Source organism: Triturus cristatus, chromosome 11 (assembly GCF_964204655.1).
Source record: "Triturus cristatus chromosome 11, aTriCri1.1, whole genome shotgun sequence".
Lineage (NCBI taxonomy): Eukaryota > Metazoa > Chordata > Amphibia > Caudata > Salamandridae > Triturus > Triturus cristatus.
This window is the reverse complement of record NC_140594.1, coordinates 649147077-649167746: the sequence shown is the minus strand read 5'-3', so window position 1 is coordinate 649167746 and position 20670 is coordinate 649147077. Positions and strand designations below refer to the sequence as shown.

At 42.5% G+C, this 20670-nt stretch overlaps 1 protein-coding gene and 1 pseudogene across 4 annotated transcripts in view; one reads left to right on the top strand and one right to left on the bottom strand.

The window, feature by feature from the left end:
• The window catches only part of FARP2 (FERM, ARH/RhoGEF and pleckstrin domain protein 2), a 1344877-nt gene that overhangs the window by 595847 nt on the left and 728360 nt on the right, over nucleotides 1–20670 (bottom strand). The gene's annotated exons all lie outside the window — the stretch shown is intronic.
• On the top strand, nucleotides 91–559 carry LOC146785236 (large ribosomal subunit protein uL23 pseudogene; annotated as a pseudogene).

Below are 20670 nucleotides of genomic sequence, written 5' to 3'. Positions count from 1 at the left end.
TCAGCAGGGCATATTTTGGTTACAGGAGAATCCATAATAAAGCATTTTAAGGTGTGTCGAGTGTGTTCTATATGGCTTTTAACCCCCAATATGGCACCGAAGGCCAAGAAGGAAGCTGACCCTGTTAAAACCGAAGCAAAGTCCAAGGCTTTGAAAGATAAAAAGGCTGTTCTTAAGGGGGTGCACAGTCACAAGAAGAAGAAAATTAGGACAGCCCCCACTTTCAGCAGGCCGAGGACCTTGAGGTTAAGGAGGCAAGCCAGGTATCCCAGGAAGAGTGCTCCTCATAGGAACAAACTTGTCCCATTATGCAATCATCAAGTTCCCTCTTACCACGGAGTCTGCCATGAAGAAGATTGAAGATAACAACACGCTGGTCTTCATTGTTGATGTCAAGGCTAACAAGCACCAGTTAAAACAGGCTGTAAAGAAGTTTTATGATATTGACGTTGCCAAGGTCAACACACTGATCAGGCCGGATGGCGAGAAGAAGGCATATGTGTGTCTAGCTCCAGACTATGATGCACTGGATGTAGCCAACAAAATTGGCATCATCTAAGCCTGCGCTGTAGACGCTGGTACAGTTCAGAGTATTTGCCCGAGAATCCATCCTAGACCTAAATATATTTTATTATGGTATGTTAATGAGGTCTTGTTTTTTTGTTACTGTGGCCTGATAACATATATCTTTCTCTAAAACAATTGTCTGCTAAACATATCATGCTTGACCTCTTTCAGGAGGGTGTCCAATGTCAATGCTTTAGCTGTGAATAACAAATCTTTTCCTCCACAGGGTGTGACCTTTTATATTACTAGCAGGGTTTTTTTGTGTCAAGATAGTGCCATAATGGAAACCTTGAAACACAGCTTCGTGGATTCAAAGATGTTTTCACCTCCAAAAGGGTGTATCGCTGCCGGCTTGTACAGATGACACCCCAATAACTGCAGCTATTGAGATTAGGGTCTGTAAGTGCAGATGAAGGACGATCTGTCACAAAGAAGGCAACCCACGAGCACAGATGCCCTCAAGATGGTAGTGGCAACCAAAATGCTAAGGTGCCACAAGCCCGATACAGACTAGATGAGTCTGGGTTCTATGGGGCATCCAGACGTAAAGGGGATTAATGAGCAATCTGGAAGACAATATGAGGCACACCAAAGATACTGCTACTAGGCCCTTTATAATTGCATTGTTGACATAAAATGTTTGCGTCAAGAATAAGGATCTATCAAGTGTGATAAGAATTTCTGGTGATCCCTCTTTAAGGTGATGGTCTGAAGGGGGGAGGGTAGAAAAAAACATGCTGATTGAATTTGCCTTTTTGGTGAAGTGACCCCTTGATAAATGTTTGATTTGGATGTGCTGATTGTAGGAAAGTAGGATCTGCTTTTATGGTTACCCCCACTTTCTGCCTGGTGCTATGCTGTTTCTGACTAGTCTGACTGGGATCCAGCTAATCAGGACCCCAGTCTCTGTACTTTCTCCCCTAAATAGGTTATGGTGAGTACTTGGGTACATCCCAGATTGGCTACTGGTGTACCCTTATAGGTCCCTAGTATATGGTACTGAGGTACTCAGGGCACAGGTAAACCAGGGGTTCCCCATTGGCTGAAGCATGTATTATGCCACCCATGGGACATTATGCCATCCATGGGAAAATCACTCAATCTATAACTATAGACCTGCCATTGCAGCCTGTGTAAGATGGTGCTACCACCACTTACGGCAGATATAGGTTTCCCTATATCTGAAGTCACTGCACTTAAAACCCATAAGTCACCCCTAAGGCAGGCCTTTCAATCCTGAAGGCAGGGTGCTTGGTTCTAAGTGTGAGGGTGCCCATGCATGAGCAGGACACCCCTACAACCTTCGGAGTCCATTCTCTCCGGTTGTAAGTGCATCAGCCATTACTATACATAGAGTGGCCATGCATCATTACGCGATGCCCATCTCTAAACTGGCTGTAACGAACCCTGTCATGTTTGCTATCAAACAAGTTGGAATCATACCTCCACACCATTTACGGTGTGGGGGTATGCTTCCATGCATTGTAAAGCTCCTTCGGGAGGCCCTCAGTGCTCCCAGTGCCAGTCTTCTACACATGGACAGCACAGCATGGCTACTGCCGACCAGAGACACGATTCTGCCCTCCTGCTGCTGAGCCAAGCTCGAGCAGGGGAAGGCAGATCAATAGGTATCCTATTGTGACCACCTCCCAGACAGGGTTTGGTGTATTGAGGCCGGCTGGGAACACTTGCCAGCGCCACTCAGTCTGCTTGAGGGGCACATTTGGAGCCCTCCTTGCATAGTCCAGTTCAAACCAGTTCAGGGAGCCAATGGATCCCGCTCTAGCGCATAACTGGACAAAGGACATGGGAGTATCCTCCCCACTGTCCGACCCCTCCCCTGGGAGGGAACACTTTCCTTAGGGTACCTAAGGGCTTACCTGTAGGTGGGTCCCTAGATTCTTTGTGGGACAAGATTCATATCAAGACACCACTTCTTCGACTGTCTGGGCACTGGACTTCGCTGGACCTTGCTCTGGGCTCCGAGACTGCAACTGGGAAGACTCCTGCTGCTCCTAGTCTCGTCGTCCTGCAACTCTGCTGCAACGTCTGTGCCTGTGCTCCATACAGGAACCTTCCAAAGGCCTGTGGACATCCAAGACACCTGAAGGAATCTCCCTTGAAGTGAAGGAGTCACTTCCCTGCATCTGCAGGCACAGCAAACAAAGATTACTGGTCTGCTGATCCCGAGCTCCCACAGACTTCGAAAGGCTCAGCAACACCGATAGGGGTCTTCACATCCCTCGAGGCCTGTCCTGTTCTCTCACCAAGTTGGAGACCAGTATCCCTCGTCGGAGCCGCAGGAACTGAAACCTTGTGCACCACGTGACTTGCCATTGCAAAGGCTTGTTGGCTTCCATTCCTCCACGATCTTCAGGCTCTACGTAGCCCCAACCTCAAGCATCTCCTGTGACCAAGATCTTCATCCTCACCGCATGAATTGCACCGTGGGCCTGCATGTTTGGTGAGCTGCTCCAGGTCCTCTTGAGACTCCAGTGCCTCCGGCCTGTGGGTCCTCTTGGGGGTCTTCCTTGATACTGCGGGCATCCCTAATTGCTTGGGGCCTGCCCTGACTCCCTTGCTTGTGGTGAGTCACCTGGACCTTGCTGGTCCCGACACTGCACCTTCTTCGCTTTCCACGTTGTTTGCAGTGGCGAAGGCTTGTTGGTGCTCTCGACGGACACCGATCCCTCATCTCTCAACATCCGACGTGGGACAGCTCGTGAACGGCTCCTAGACTTCCACAACGTCGCCTGGTCCTCACAGCTGCAGCTCCAAGGTCACTGTCAGCTCTTCTGCAACTCCCAATATCGGTGGGCCTTTGTCTACCGTGCCTCCTGGTCACTCCTGAGTGGGATAAACTCTGTCCCCTCTGTTTGCAGGTACTTTCCAACTTGAATCCACCTTTGGGTTCCACCAGACACTTCCGCCTCCTCCAGCAGCGGCGGCATCTTCCTAAAGTCCTCCATTGAGTTCGACCTTGAATCCACCAGACACTTCGCCTTCTTCACTAGCGGCATCTTATAGGAAGTCGTCATTGTGGTTTAAGGCTGTTTCTGACGCTACTTCACACCTATGCACCCGGCTTCCCGGGTGTAGGTATCCTGGTTCATAGGGTATCCATGGGTAGGGTGGCTCTTCAACCTATTGCCTTCCACGGGGTTTCTTCAGGGTCCACTGGGAAGGGTCCTTCTTTAAAATTGCAACCTTGACTTATCCATTGACTTGAATGGAGCCCGCGGTCGTGTTCCCACTCTGCAAACGGCCTCCGTGGGGTTCCTGGTTACTTACCATGGGTGGTTCCTCGGGTCTCTGGCACTTCTACGTCTTCTGGATATAGTCTTGACTTGAGTCTTCGTTCGCATACCACTATTGTAGTATATAGTCTGGGCTCCCCCCTGTCGACCACTGTGTTGTTGTGCTACTTACCTGTTTTTTTATAGCAAAGCATTGTGAGCATTGTGTATATCTCCGGTTAGGAGATATCTGTATGTGTTAGTGAGTGTCTTATAATAAATAAGTATTTTTATAAATATACTGTGTGGTTCATTTCACTTAATCTATACTGATAACATTATGCTCTGGTAAAACAAGCTGCTTTACACTCCTTCTGGACTAAGCCTGAAGGCTGCTCTCCACAGCTATCACTTAGAGAACTTTCCAAGGTTGTCTAAGACCACTAAGACCACTAACACCACAATAAGGGTTGTCTGGATTAGTGCAGGGTGCCCACTTACACAAGTGTGCGCCATATACTAAGCCAACTTCTCACACTAAGGTTATTGGAAAAAAGGTAGAAAGGGAACCAGACGGATCCTGTCCAAGCAACATATTTCAGAACTTGCACCGGGAAAAAGGAGGATAGCCCACACACTAGAGGCTAAAGCTAGAGCTACATATATGCTGAATTTGGGCAAAACCCTTTGGCAGAGCAAATTATACTCCTTTGTTACCCAGTGAAGTCTCACAGAAACAGCAAGAAGAGCATAAGAAGAGGCAGTGTTTTCCAGCAAAAATATCAATGAGAAGTGCGGCTCCAGTATCTAAAGAAGACCTCCCGGCCCGCTTAGCAGAATTAAAAAAACACTTTTTTTTTTGTTTAAATCTTTTATTAACATTTTTAATAAAACATACAGTCAGAGCAGCGCTCATGCATCAAGTGGAAAAAGAAAGAAAAGCGACTGCCAGCAGCACGATGCACAATGCCCAATAGTAACAGGAAAAACAGATGTGTAAATTATGGCGAGCACATCAAATCATGAGTCAATATCCCTAGACAGGGAGCAGTGCTGGTGAGTCACACCACCGGGGCAGAATTAAAAAACGTACTTTAATAGTTCCCGTTCAGAAGGTCTCAGACTCAGTTCAGAACTAGGTCTTATATTGGAGATCAGATGAGATATGCATAGTCTGGGGTAGAGAATCTCTGGAACAATCCTCCAGAAAGGGTACAACTTCTCAATAGGCACAGAGAGTACATAGAGTGGGGAGGAGAAATGAGGGTGCTAAAGCAAGACCCAGAGCTATTGTTGCAAAACTTTCATCCTTTTAAATAAAGGGACATATTTTAAATGCTGGACGAGCCCTGATGAGTATGATATGTGGAGAAAGCAAATTGATATGTTTGAAGACTTGTCCACATTTATGTTAACCAAACGTTGCCTCTACTGCACAGTGATTGAAATTCGTAATGCTAAACAAATTTGATACAGGTGGATATTCCTGTTCAGACGGGGAGACAAGGAAATGGTAGCACACTCTGCACAGGGGGCTAAAGAAGCTTTCAACCTTTCACAACCTGAGAGACCACACAAGGGGAGGCAACGATCAATCAATAAATAGGAAAACATGAAGGAGGGATCACCAATAAAGACACCCCGATGATGAAAGGACCTTGAAGGTTTGCATCCCTCTACACAGAAACTAATGAGTGATTACTAAATATGCAAGAAAAGGGACAGATTGAGACACTCCTAAGTACAGCACATGGACTGAGGAAGAAAAGGACACTGAAGATGAAATGGAGATAAATGTAATCACATAGATACCACAGTAGCGATGTACCGATGGAGAAAACCAACTTGAAGAACAGATATCACATATTTTTCTGCTACTGTAGGCCAATGAAGGTACCTAGATAAAGGCCTTTGAGAGGGCCAGAGAGGAACGAATAAATGAACTAACAAACAAACATATACACTCTCTCTGGGTGAAGATTGTAATATGGTCTGGAGTAAGGACATAGACACTCTAACCCGCAAGCCCGAATTGATAAAACTGTTAGCAAAAGATTAAAGAATCTAGCTGTTCTTTGTAGACTCTTAGTGATACAAACACAAATCTCAAAATGAGTATTTCTTTTTTTCGACCACATACAGAACGATACAAAGACTGATTACATATTTTTCAAAAATGGATGGTAGTATAAAAGACAAAGCTGAGATGGGTGACATTGTCCTGGGAGACCATTCAAATTTTATAATGGAGTAGGAGACAGGAAAGACAAGCCGGTATTATGGTAGACGGCGACTAAAGAATACTGACTCAGAAACCCTGTTAACTTGCAAGAACTTCACACTCAAATACAGGACTTTTTTTGAACCACATACAGAGGATAACACCCCACTGCATAAAAAATGGAGCACCCTGATACCATTGAGCAGTGTAACGTTGATACTGCTAGAGATGCGAAATAATTGAGCAAAGGCTGAAAACTGAGAAAATCTGAGGAGGGTGGATCAACTTAATAAAACTCAGATAAAGGTAGGTTTAATGAGGAAAATTATCAGCCATAAGTGACAACTAATGGTAATTGACACCAGTGAAGCAGAAAGAATCCTTATAAAAAATTCAGCAAAAATTCTATTTGTAAATTATAAAAATGTATAGGTTGTTGCCCCTACAACCTAATGGCAAAATTAACAAAGCATATTGTAAAGATGAAGCTCCATGAGTAGAGGTGAAGTAGTAGACGTAGCCAAGTACTGTCTTTGTAAGTTATTTATGAAGTCCATAAAATCAGTGGTAGGAGCCCCACCAGGAGCAGCGTCACTGCTGCTCAGCCCATCTTCAACTGTCAACACTCACACCAGGCACCCACGCATTCTACTCATGTCCATCCCACAAACATACATACTAAACACTCACACTGGCTGAGCAGCTAGGAACCAGGTAACAAGGGAACATACTAAACACAACAGGAAGATACCACATATTATCTCCACTTAAAATTGAAAATTAATTAAACCATACAAAAATGGAAACAACTATGCACAATAAAGTACAAATGAGGGAAATAGTCTAGAACCCAGGGTTGCAAGGTAAAACACCGCATCACAAGAGGGAACAAAGACTAACAAAGGAGGACAGGAGAGTGAAAAGATACACACGAAATATCACACATCCGCCTCCTTAAATATAAAACACAAATGGAAAAAACATGAGAACGTTGAACTCACAATTACAAAGTGAGATAACACCACATGAGAAGACATGTGAAAACAAGACAAATTAAAGATGCAAAAGAAGCATCCAACCATGCACCGCGAAGCAGGGCAAGGCACTGTGAAGAGCAACAAACAGGAGTAACACATCCCGGAACAATAACTATGGATGGACTGCACCCATGAGAGGTTTCCTTATGAAAGGAACAAAACCACAGAAACTGTGAAGGAGGGACTGTAACCCAATTCACCACTCCTCATGTAAGGGAGCATACAAGTAAAAAATGGGACTGTGACCGATAATGGAAACAAAGCTAAATGGACTAACACCTATAAAGTCAGTGAACAGGACAGGGTGAATTACACACGCATATCAACTTAGAGAATAGGTGCAGCACAAGGTGACACAAACACAGTATAACCCTCGTGCAGCACAAGGGAACTTATGCATTAAGACAACACAAGCAGTTGAAATGGGGCTGACACCCACTCTAACATCTCCAATGTAAGGCGTAGTAATGTGAACAGTGCAAATGGGACTAAACCCCACTAAGACAATGTACACACATGCAGCACAAGATGACTTGCACACCCCAAAACAACTCAGAGAATAGGTGCGGCACAAGGTGACTTACACACCGGATAACCAACGTGCAGGACAGGGTAGCACAGGGTGACTTACACACTGTTAACAGATCCCTCATGTAAGGGTCCGAAAAATAACCTGAGTAACTGGGCCTATGACACCCAGAACGCAATTCTACCTGGGTATAAAAGTTGTGTAGAATGTACAATGAAACAAAACAACAAGACCATTTATAAGATGGCAACTTTGAGAAATGGGGAGACAAAATAAATCAAAGCTAGGCTGTAACTACAGCAACCCAGCAGAAAGACAAGCAAGATACCCACGCATTCAAAGCAATATGTTACTTTGCCAACACAATTTAAGTAGCAAGCTCATTATATATAGACAAGCATAGTCTTGAGTTAAGAAAGAAAACATCCTTGCTGGAAACACAGGATACTGTTCCAGCTGTGGAAAGTCATACTTGCAGTGGACAAAACAACCTCCGATGCACGCGCTAAAAGAAATGCATAGTATGCCTGATGTGCTCAAATTACCCATCATGGAACATTAAGACTACAAAAACGTGTCCAACAAGCTCCTGTCACAGTTGTTGTGTGCTGCCCAGATCAAGTTCAGCAAATCTGTAAAATTATACCAGAACTCGGACTTCTCTCCAACTGAGGAGACTAGGACGGAGAGCGCTGGCTGAACTCGCTTCATGCGGACTCAATGAATGTAGAGTGATAACATCGAAAGCCACACCACCGGACTACTAGAACAATGCCAACCCATTCCATATCTTTCCTTTTCTCTTCCGCAGCTCTTTCACTTGACAGTCGTTGCACTCCAGCATTTCAACAACCATGTTCAAGATGGCGACACGTTGAGGACACTGCGCCGGATGGCTCCCGGCATCTCCACACTGCAATGCGTCCGTGAGCAGCTCGCAAAGCTGCATGACAACCGGTGCGTCCATGACATGTCTCCAAGCATGATGGCTCGTGCTCACGGCTGAGACAAATAGTCACATGAAGACCCCTCCTGGCCATTGAAGCCTCGTGCACCATGGTAACGGGTACCAAACTATTTATTTATTAAACAATTCATTCTTAAAATAAAATGGGGTTCAGGCCAAGCCAACGGCATTATACCCCAAATGAGGTAAAAAAAAACGCTCATATGTGCTTACCGGCTCTATCACCAAATCCAAAGCACAATCCAATACCCTGACCGCACAGCTCATCACGCGTCATTAGAGCAGATGTGGAACAACATTTTCTGAAAATGCTCCCCAGTATGTTCTTGTGAGTGTACACCAGACTGGTGTGGCTTGCCATTGAAAATAAGAATGTCCATGATAATGCTAAAGAGCGCAGCATTAATAACAGCACCTCCACAACGCAAATAGTGAGGCAATCATATTTTGTTGAGCTAGAAGTAGCATACAATTCCTGTTCCATAACAGTGCAACAGAACTTAAGTTGGAGAGCACAGCACGCCTAAGCTGGGGCTGTCCGGTGTAATGGACACTGGTGGGACTGCGAAGCGTGCTGCTACAGTTTCTCTTGTTTCTTGTGGGTCTTGATTCTTTTGTTTCAACACTTACTCCTGTAAGTGTACAAGGGCTGTCTGTGTGGTCATTTATGAACCACTACCTCTTAGAACTGTTCTGTGTGCTGTCTGGGCTTGTAGTTTCTGTAGGTTCCTTCTAACATGAAGACTTCCTTGACAAGTCATCTTTAACTTATCTTAAGACCACTTGTAGAGCGTGAGTTAGTCTCCAGATCGTCGCCAAAATGTAAAAATTAAGTTCCATATGTAGAGGTAAAGTAGTAGATGTAGCCAAGTAGTGTCTTTGTAAGTTATGTATTAGGAGTCCATGGCTATGCTGGAGTACTTGGTCGATAAAGGCATAGCTCACATATATCACACATTAGTAAATATCACTGCAGACCCACATCTACAATATTAGATATTGCCAGGTACTGGTGATCAGAGCGGTAAACTGCCTTCACCCCGCATCCGTGACCACGCATGCTGTCACAACGCGGTCGTAACAACGACCGCGTTGTGACAATGCATACCATTACTCCGCAAGTCGTTACAACGACTTGCTGAGGGGGGAGAAGGTGTTGGATTTAAAATCCAACACCTTCCCTACAGTCCGCACAGACTGGAGTTGGAATAGCACATTTTACTATTCCACCATCCAGCGCCCCCCCTCCGCAAGTCGCAACGACTTGCGGGGTAATGATATGCGTTGTCACAACGCAGTCGTTGTTACGACCGCGTTGTGACAGCATGCGGGATAATGGTATGCGGAGTGAAGAGGCATATTCGATCAGAGCACCTCCACCCCACTAAAGACTGGTTTCAAGGGATGGATTGCTGTGCCAAGGCGGAGGAATAGGTGTATAGATCGCGGGTCAACATGAAAAACATACCATGGTTGGAACCACCAATAGAAAAATGCATATATGGCTATTGAAACATGATGCTTATTGTTTTACTGCTAATGTTGAATAAAAATGAGTTGGAGGCGGTTGCTGGATGCTGCCTTGTATTGTTTGATGAACTTAACCAATACAGTTAAAAAAAGAAAAAGAAACTGGTGTTCAGGACAGAGCACTGATGGGAAGATCACTTTGGGAAGTGCTCTGGCTGTCCAAACATTCCACACCCAAAAAGGCACATGCGAGTGATAAATTCACTACAACCTTGAGATAAAGTCAATAAGAAGGTAGAACTGACTAGATATCTCTTCGCATTCACTCCTATCCACTACAACCCAGCTTTAACAAGGGTACTGTAGGTGGGGTTATGGGGGCGTTCCTAAGTTGGAATGTAAGTAAATGTCGTATATTGGGAGACCTGTTTACCAATGGCACTATTACATTGTTTTAACAATGTAAAACATAATTTAAAAACAGGGACATACGTGCAAATAAGGCATTGGGCGTTACACACAACCGGGAAAGCAGAAGCAATTAGAGAACTCACAGACTTTCAAACATGCCTGGAATCGGAGGGAGTCATTTACAACATTTATAAGCTACTCAAGACTGGATAAGACATAACAGGTAACCTCAAAAATAATCTACATAGGAATACAAATTCATGTTTAACTGGTAGCTTACCCTACACTTACTAAGGGAGGAATGCTGCTAGAGGTGTGGGTTACAGTTGATTGCAAAAACCCGGAAAAGAAAAAAAAAAACAATCAGAGCCACCTGCGATAATCAGATGCTATTCCAAACAATAGATTGTCGATCCCAGAAAATATGATATATGATTTGAACAGCCAACAAACGATTTAGACAGATGCGGAAACCTTTGATAAATCTCCTATTAAACATGGAGAACTACCAGGTCATAAAGACTAATAGCCTGATTCACAAACTTAAAGTTACACTTTTGTTTAAGTTTACACTTGCTGTAATAATTTTACTACTATTTTGTATTCACAAACTACAAGTGTAATGTTACTGCTAGTTTCCCCCCAATAAAAGCTTATAAGGAAGCATATTGGGCTATGATCAGAGCTGGTAACTTGTGCTCCCCCAAACCAACATCTTTGAATAGCATTTTTCTGGAACACAAGCAGGATCCAACGTATGAAGACTTCTGGGACTCCATAACAAAGCCCATTGATAGGAAACGTTATTTTCAGTTCCAGATAGGTACACTACCGACAAAAGTTTTCACTAATACCTAGTACCCTTCTCAAAATATTAAATGCTCATTCTGCCAGATTGCAGACGAAATATCCCACATTGTGTTTGTGTGTCCCGCATACAGCTCGTCACGAAGCAAATTGGTCAAACCAATCTGTATGAATATGGGTACTAGGTCGAGCACCACTGCACTGCAAATATTAAAGACCAGCACTCAGGAGGTAATTGTGATTGCCCTTGCAAAGTGTTTAGGATTGGTGTGGAGAATTCGACACAAGATTGAAGCAAGTAGACTGCGACAGTGGCCATATTAATCACAGTCTTCTACTTAGCATCTTTGGCATGCTCATGTACTGTATCTTTTAGTTAGCACAGGGTCATACGGGTTTAGAACTTTAGATTGTTATTAATTTTCATGAACCGTTTACATTTTTTAAAGCAAAAAAGTTTGTATAGTTTATTTTAGACAAACAAACTTGTATGCTTTTTAACATGGTTTACACTCATGTCATGTATAGCTTGTTAATTATTGGAGCTTATGATTGATATATCGTGGTGATTTTACTTATTTAATGTGTTTTATGATCAGATTGGTCGAAATAAAGACTTAATAAATTGAAATTGAAGTTGAAGTTACTGCTAGTAAACTTACTAGTAGTAAAATTGCACTTATAGTTTGTGAATACTAAAACATTACTAAAGTTACTACAGCAAGGGTAAATTTACACAAAGGTTTAAGTTTACCTTTGTGAATCAGATAAGTAGTTTGTGAATACCAAAACAGCAATAAAGTTACTACAGCAAGTGTAAACTTACACAAAAGTGTAAAATTTGTAGTAATAAAATTACAATTGTAGTTTGTGAATACCGAAACAGTAGTAACGTTACTTCAGCAAGTGTAAACTTACACAAAAGTGTATGTTAACCTTTGTGAATCAGACTCTAAGAGCTTCAGACCTGACATATTAGTAAAGATCTTACGAAGAGTCGAAGAAGACCTAGAACTTTGGATGCTGAAATGTCCAAACGATCTGTATATGTTGTCAAGCCTCCATAAATCATGTCTACAACAAAATTATGTGTAGAACTCCAAACTGCAGTTTCCCATCCTTGTTCAGCTTTTTAACTGTTAATTTACTTTAAGAAGCGATTCCTCCCACTCTCAGCTTCTATTTTGACAAACTTGTTAAAGTGGATCATAGTGAGGCCGGTCTTGATACCTCATTTTCGGGGGCCATTACCCTAGGTGAGCAATAACATCAAAAGCTTTCATCTTCTTTGGACGTCTTGAGAGTATTGTGAATCAGTGACTTGGTCTCAGGAATCTACCTTTAGAAGATACATATTTTAAACCTATGGCACATATTTCTTTATCGTTGATGAGCTTTAAACTTGTCATAATCGAGCCTCGGGTCTTATAATAGGATGCAGAATTTCTCTTACTAACATAACAGGAGGTTTGGATTCTATGAAAAACACAGAGGAGAAGTGTTTCCTATTATCCCACCCTGCCTCTCCATGAATTCATCTTGTGTGCTTTGCCTACAGTGCAATGAGTCTGGCTTGGAGATCCTGGGAGTGTGCGAAGTATAGTAAGTGTCTTTGGTGGACATCCTGTAAAAGTTTGGTGGCGGTGTTTGCAATACTCATGGTTACTGGATCCTGGAGAAAGGACTGGGTGTTTTCTGATTTGTTATTCATTAAGTTCTCCTCAGACAATTTCATTTTGCTTCTAGGTTTACAGACAAAGAAGAGGAATAACTCTCTAACAGAACTACTTGTACTAGGGATGAGAGTGTCATATGATCCCAATGTAAGTTCTGTATGTGGAAATGCCTAGTATGTTGACCGTTTATTCAAATGCACTTGCAAAACTTCCATGTGGTTCATAGATTTGCTTCTTGCATGTGCTTATTTAAGTTGGCTTTTTGACCTTCCCTAAAAGAATAATCAGTCATAATCTTGACCTAAGTGTACTTAAAAAAAACAAATCTCCTTTCATGTTTGTGATGGATATTCAAAGTTGTTGGCTCAGAGACAGAACACAATGTCCAAAAAATGTAAAATTATATGGATTGCCCTTGTTAGTCTATGTTTCAGTCTCTCTCACTTTTTTAGATGGTTGTTATAATATAGCGCAGAGCCAGAATCTTGAAATCAAAGACTTGCAAAGTGAGAAAAATTAAAGAAACATTAATTCTACTGAAGAAAGAATGTGAAGCTTGCAGGTCACAGGTGTGAATCTTTGCTGGTCCACCATGTCCCCATCCTTCAAAGGTCTGTACATGAGTATCACCGAGTTGGGAACATAAAAGTTACCAGAGCTTAGAGAAAATTCAATAGGTAAAGTGTGCCAAAGATGTGTCTCAAAAGTGAACTAGTGTTTACATAGATTGAACACACAATATACTGTGTGTTGGAGATTATGAGCCATCCAAGTAGGGCTCAGGTATCATGGCTCGATATGCTTGAATGGAAGACTTGAGACGTACAGATAGGTTACGGGTAGCTAGGTGAGGAGATCTGGTCTGAAGGTGTTCCTGTGGAGGTTTTAAGGGAGGTAGATTAATTCTTTGAAGGTAGTTACATAATAATTGATTTCAATGTGTTTCATTTTTGCAAGTAGTATCTTGGAGATGGGTTTACTAGCTTAGACAGACTCCTTCGGTTTCTTCTCCATTAATCAGGGTGGGCCTCGATGAAGATATTTATTTATAAAATATCCTGGGTTCTTGCAGGAGCCAGTATGAATTTGTTTAAAACATAAAAAGATAATATAGAACGGCAGATGCTGTTTACTTGGCACAAGAGAGACCTTGCTGCTATGGCAGCTGTTTCATGATTCGTGTGGAATCACTTTATCATCTAGAAAAATAAATCTTCTAATGACACTTTCATCAATACGGATGTGTGTGTCTAAAGCCTGCAAGATCAGTGTAACCTTAAGGATAGGTCTCTTGTCTGAACCTGTAATCTCTCTGTAATCAGAATGGAGAATCTGGTTACTGATCCTCTGACATCTAGCTGACCTAAGAGATAGCAATGTTGCCTACTCATACTGCATAACATATAATATTTTCACCATGCGGCTAACAAGCAGATTCTCAGTCATAATCTTACTACAAATCCACTTGGAAGCACAAGAAAAGATCATGAAAGCAGATGAAGGACATCAATGAAAAGACATGAAAAACTGTATTATCGTGAAAATGGAAGAGAACCATGTCAAACAACATACAGCAGAACTGTCTGATTCAGTAGACAGCCCCTTAGGATTTAGGTTATTTCATGAGTGACTTCACAGGCGTTATTAGCTTTATAGACATATTCTTTGCAAATGGAGTTGTGAAATGCACAATTTGGAACTACTGGTTTAAGCGGGAAACCCCCCAAACCTTACTGGGCAACACTGGGTTAGTTTGATTCACTTGTTTTGCTCGATAAAGCCATGTCTTGTTAGATGACTGCCTGGTTCCTATATATCCTTCATTGAACCATACCACAACCTGCTGCTACTCACTCCTTTATGTACTGGTTCCCAAACATATCTGAGGCCAGAGCAGGGTGCTCAGGTGTCCTTTACAAACACCCCAAATGAATAAAATATCATGGGTACACATCTTCCATGCTTAGGAAAAGCCACCCCTGCAGTTTATGGAGCATACCCTATGGCGCTTGCTTCTTGCACATTTGGAGCTTCTTGAGAGCCGCAGACCATTTTATCTTCAGCTCCCTTTGCCCATTAATCAAAGTCAGAAAACAAATGAAGTAGGGTCACAGTGGTCTCAGTTGCCGGACTCACAGGTGAGCCCTAGTCCATTTTATAAAGTACATATTCCCGATCACTGTTGTGACATTCCAACTAGTGGTGGAACCAAAAACTACTTTTCAGAGTAGACTTTAGAACTTTTCTTGGCAAGTACGGTAGATGTAGCACGTGTCTGCGAACAAGTTCCCTTCCTTTATATACGCACATTCTTGTTAGCTCCTTCTTTATAAATGCACTGATGAGGTGTTTCTGATCAAAGCCAGAAGGGTGGATAGGAGTGTTAGGAACAGCAGAACCAATAGTAATGGAATCATGAGACATGTTAATTTATCTTGTCCAGCCAGAGGATTAAGCAAATTAAGCCTAAAGGATCATTAAGACTAGCTGCCAAATTGGATATCACCCCTGGAATAAGCAATAGGAGCTAATGTCCCACTGAATGTATGATAGTGGTCCTTACAGGAGACTTGCAAATCACTCTGACCAGAATGTGCCAGGAGAATGCCATGGACGCAATCTTAGCCGTGGTGTAATGTGCTTGGACATTGTAAATTTTCATTACAGAGCCCAACTAGAGATTCAGGAAGTAATTCAACTAGCAAAAAGTGTTTTGGGTGTAAGCACCTGCAAATGCAGGTAACTAAAAATGTAGCATTAGATTTTTCTGTGAGCCTTATTCAATGTTGTGGAACATCTCCTCTGCTAAGTCAGAGGTGGTAGGAAGGGGTTAAGAGAGACGCAAGACATCAGTCATATCAAGTTCAATGTCCTCAGTGGTGGTGGTGGTGGTAGTAAGGACTCCGCATATTTCTCTTGGCTTCAAAGGCCACCAAATTGGTATTGGAGTTTTGCCAGCAATCTCACCCCAAATGGCCCCAAACCAGAAGTTACCGATGTACATGTACTCTGGGTGGGCAGGAGAGAGTTTTACATTTTGTGCTCTAATGCTCCAACACAATCGGGCTATCAAGGGAAAATCCTCAACCACTATCCCTACTGCAAAACAGCAGAAGATACACAGAGCCATTGCTACAAAGGATCCGGTCAGGCCTGGAACCTGTGTGCAAGAAAGTAGCCCTTTACATATTCTGGGCCTGGAAACCGACTAGATAGCATTGCTGCTGCTAACTGGGACAAACACGAGACCTGGGGAAACTGATTAGTCCAATCCTGAAGTTGAGGGCAAATGTATTTTAGATTTATTTTCATTTGTATTCTTGTTTTAGTCTTTTTCTTATGTTTTGATTTGCACTATTGACCTGGAAACATGCCTTGGTGGTTCCTTTACTAATACAACTTGATTTAAATGGATCTCTGCCTTTTCATTTTCGTCGTTTCTCACTCCTACCGATCTGCCTGAAGGTCCTAGAAAAACATATAAATCGGCAATTGTCTGAATACATTGAATCGAATAACCTTCTTCATCCGTAGCAAAAAGTTTTCACTACCAACGCCACTGCCTGAAATATCATCTTTAACACTGGTACATTTATGCAGCGGGAAGTTATACATGCAGTGATTGTGGGCCCTGGCAGGTACATGTCATCAATAAGTTGTAGAAATGCACCAATCATCTCAAGATTGAAAGGAGACCTGGGTGCACCTTGATCTGCTTTAACTGGATACTCCTTAATTGAAATTAAGGAATCACAGGTACATCTTGGAATAGGGTACTATCCCTGTGTAGAATGTCATCCTGGCAGGTTCCTGTAGATCCATTGAGCCACGTTAGTACAGTTCTGTAGAAATAGAGATTTCACATGATTATTTTTAGAGACTTATGACCTTGAAGTAATTTGGAGTGATTAATCCCTGGGTGATCAATTTCTAAATCAATTTCCAATATTATTTGTACCTGAATTTTAGATTTGTTTCAGAGTAAGTTGATGTAAATCTCATTGTTTTTGTTTTATATTATATATGAATTTTTTAAATTATGTTTTTATAATTAGTTTTATTAAATACATTTACAGGGGGAACCTTTGGTAACTCAGACGTAACTTTTTCAAAAATTTATGTTATGTTTTTTTTAAATTGCGTTACATATTTGCTTTCACACAATTTGTATTCCCTAGATTTGTATTTCCTTAAATTATTATAGCAAGATAACCTCTTTAGTGAAAGAGATTTATAGTCTCCTTCCTTTTAGATTCTGTCTTTGAAAGTGGATGCTCAGGTTTAGGAGGGAATGCTCTCTACAGCCTCAAGATTCGAATGGCTACGTGGATCAAATCATAACTTTAAGCTGTGGTTTACATTCGAGGAAGTGAAGGCAGAGGAAGGGGTTTAGGGCATCCATACATACCCCATAACAATGCCCACCGCCCTTTATTATACAATGAAATACTGGCCATATTGAATACCCCTTGCTAAGGTCTAGGGTGTTCTTGATAGCCCCAGAGAGGACCTTCATCTCTTTTTTTGAAGCTAATTGTTGACCGACTGATGCAGAGGTGGTGTCCTAGTTGGAAGCTGAAAGGTCACCAAGGTCTGTGTCTGTCCAGTGCCAGCTGGATGGACTCTGTCCTGCTGATGCCCATGGAAGGTTCAATGGCGTTTTTTATTTCAAAGCAAATAATGTTAATCTGTTCTATGTCTGTAAACCTCAGACAGGCTTGTGAGCACATGGAAACACTAGGAATCAATGTCCTGGGCAACAGTATTGTTTGCTTTTGCCACCTCTTTGCCCAGCTAGAATATAAACTGATCCTCTCTGAACTACATACGTAAGAGAAGCATAGCCACTGAAACTGTGTCAGTCATGGATCGTAGCTCAAAATGGAAACATTGATATAAGCTCACCTCATTGGGAAACCACCAATTTGGTATATGGATTATTGCTCAAAATAAAAAAGATCGATGTGAGATCACTGCAGTAATACACTACCAATTTACTGCACAGACCATAGATCAAAATGAAAACATTGTTATTAGCTCACCTTATTGTAAAAGAACCCATTTGCTGCATCTTCATTCTATAATTCAAGACATTTAGCTTCTTTGTCCTTATAGTAGTACAAAGGTTTACCCTTTAGGAAGGCCGAAATCCTTATTGTAAACTGAGATGCAGGATATACAGAGATAAAGAAGGCATTATCCTTGAGGGCTCATGCTTATTGCTCCATTGTACAGAGACTTGGCCATCATGGGCTTGGAGTGAGACTTCTTACACAACTCCTGAGCCTGTCTGAGGACTTGTGACAACATTTGGAGAAAAGAACTCTGTGGTAGAACCAAGCAATCCACCATCTAATAAATGCTCCAATTCTCCAGTTGTGGAGCTGGTATCAAAATGACAAAGTTCAATGAACAAAGCCAGACACCAGGACCATGAAATATCTCTGCGTTGGAGTTTTAAGTCACTGTTGCGGGCATTATAATGTGCTCAAGTCAGCATCCAGATCTGCAAGTTACTTGCGAGGTGGTGCACAAGATGACGGTTTGGGGCATACCCATGAGTTTGGAGTTGCTTGTTTCAATCTCCAGAAAGGAGTTCTGGGATTGGGTCTAATGCAGGACCAAGGAAGACCAATCCATAGGTACCAAAAGTGATGGCATTGGAACCCCTGGTACCGGTGGAACCAGTACCACTAGGCTGGGTGGACACGAGTACAGAATAAACAAGTAACTGCATGTTGATGAGGACACCTTCTGTGCTCCAACACCTCCTACCTACAGTCACCTACATAAAAGTATATGGCCACTTACCAGATACATCTAAATTGCTTGTATTCACAGTACACAATAGTACACCATGGAAATACAGAATTGGAAAATTCTTTATAAATAGACTATAACTGCCACAAAATGCATCAATTCATCACATGGCAACACTGGTCTTTTTAGCAAAGAGATAAAAGTCTTCACTAGACCATCATCGCACAGTGACAGTGGTGAGTGTGGCTGGGGTTTCTGATCACTTGCATCCTGCCCGGTTCATGTTGCCCTTCAAGAATGACCAAGATCCTCTTGTCCTGCTTAGATTGGGAACTCTGGATACAGAACTTTCTGCTTGTGAGACATTACCTTTTGAGAAAAAATATGAAGTATACTATATATGAAAGACTACTATGTCCTGTGAAAAAGGAGAGTAGGAAGGTTCACCAGAAAGCGTGTTAACTCCCTGATGTTTTATTGCTTAGACGATTGTGAGTTAAAAAATACTGTTAAACTGTGTGCAGCTGAGACAGAGCAGGCCAAGGCTTTAAGGTCCTTTGACAATAACCATGCAGAAGATATTTTACACCTCCCTTCATAACACATCTTAGCTGACATCCTCCTAAAAGCCAAGTACCCACTCATTAGATTCCAGACACTACAGTTCATCAGGCTCCAAGCAAGGAGGCACAAGGTATAGTATGGTACAATGTTGCTTCGCCTCTTTATTTTTATTTTTTAGAGCTCTATACTCCCATTTTTTTAGGAGACTTTCCCTTAGAGAACATTTCGGGGGATAGAAGCGTGTGAGATCCCACAGGACCTAGCACTATGTTCTTGTAGTAAAGCTTGGTGCCTGAAGCATGCGGTGTATCGAAAACACAAGGGAGGGAGTTCCCCGCACATAACAAAATCCAGCCAAACGCCCCACAGCAAAAAGCATTGGCATAGCCAATAGGTCTCACCTTTGGGACCTTATAAGTGTTTAGCCATGCAACAGTTGATGTTGTTGCACCAAGGATATTATGCTGGATAACTAAACACTTATAAGGTCCCAAAGGCGAGACCTATTGGCTATGCCAATGCTTTTATCAATAGGCATCACCCTGCACTCGCACAAAATGATGTCACTAGGTTTGCAATAACGTTGTAGGTCTTCACCTGTCAGCCAATTACAAAATGGACTGGTACTGAAACATTATTGTGGACTACGCTGCCCGCAGTCCTCATCCGGCGACTGCTGAGCTTTGGCTTTTATGCTTCCAGTTATAAGGATGCAGACATGCAAAAGAAAATGAGGTGGCTTTGTGCGAAATTGTTTGATTTGGCTTTGTATTACCCGCCAGATTACTGGGGAGTTCTGGCAGCACATCATGAATTGTGCTGGAGCAAACTCAACATACACTTGTAAATTGGGCTTCCAGTAATTCTGGCACATAAACGGTATAAAGTATGTAACTTTAGCAGTGGTATGGATGGCGTGTGTGCGTGCAGGTACAGCAGGGGGCGTGGTGTGCGTGCTGGTGCAGCAGAGGGCGTGGTACGAAACAGAGGGGTTTATCAGCTCTAAACACAGAGATATCATGTTTTAAGCCAGTACACATGCCCTGTAGAAAACAAGCGGGCGCCATGCTGATAAATTAAAAGGCATGCATCCTCCTGAAGTGGCCGCCATGCTGAAACATGAAGCTCAGTTGCCATGAATTGGGCGAAAGCATGAGCTGTGTAGATAAAAGTTAGGCCCATGGCCTCCTGAAGTGGTCGCCATGCTGAAACATGAAAAGTGGTCGCCATGAAGTGGGTGCAAGTGGGCGCTGTGATGATAAAATAAAAGGCACATGGCCGTGATGGTGAATCTTGAAAGCGGGCACCATGCTGATTAAAGAAAGGCGAGTCAGATTTACAGGGCCGTCGGAGCTCCGAGCGACTGAAAACACGAGTGCTCATATGGAAAGCAAGCACGGCCGTGAAAGAGCGATGCGCTTAATG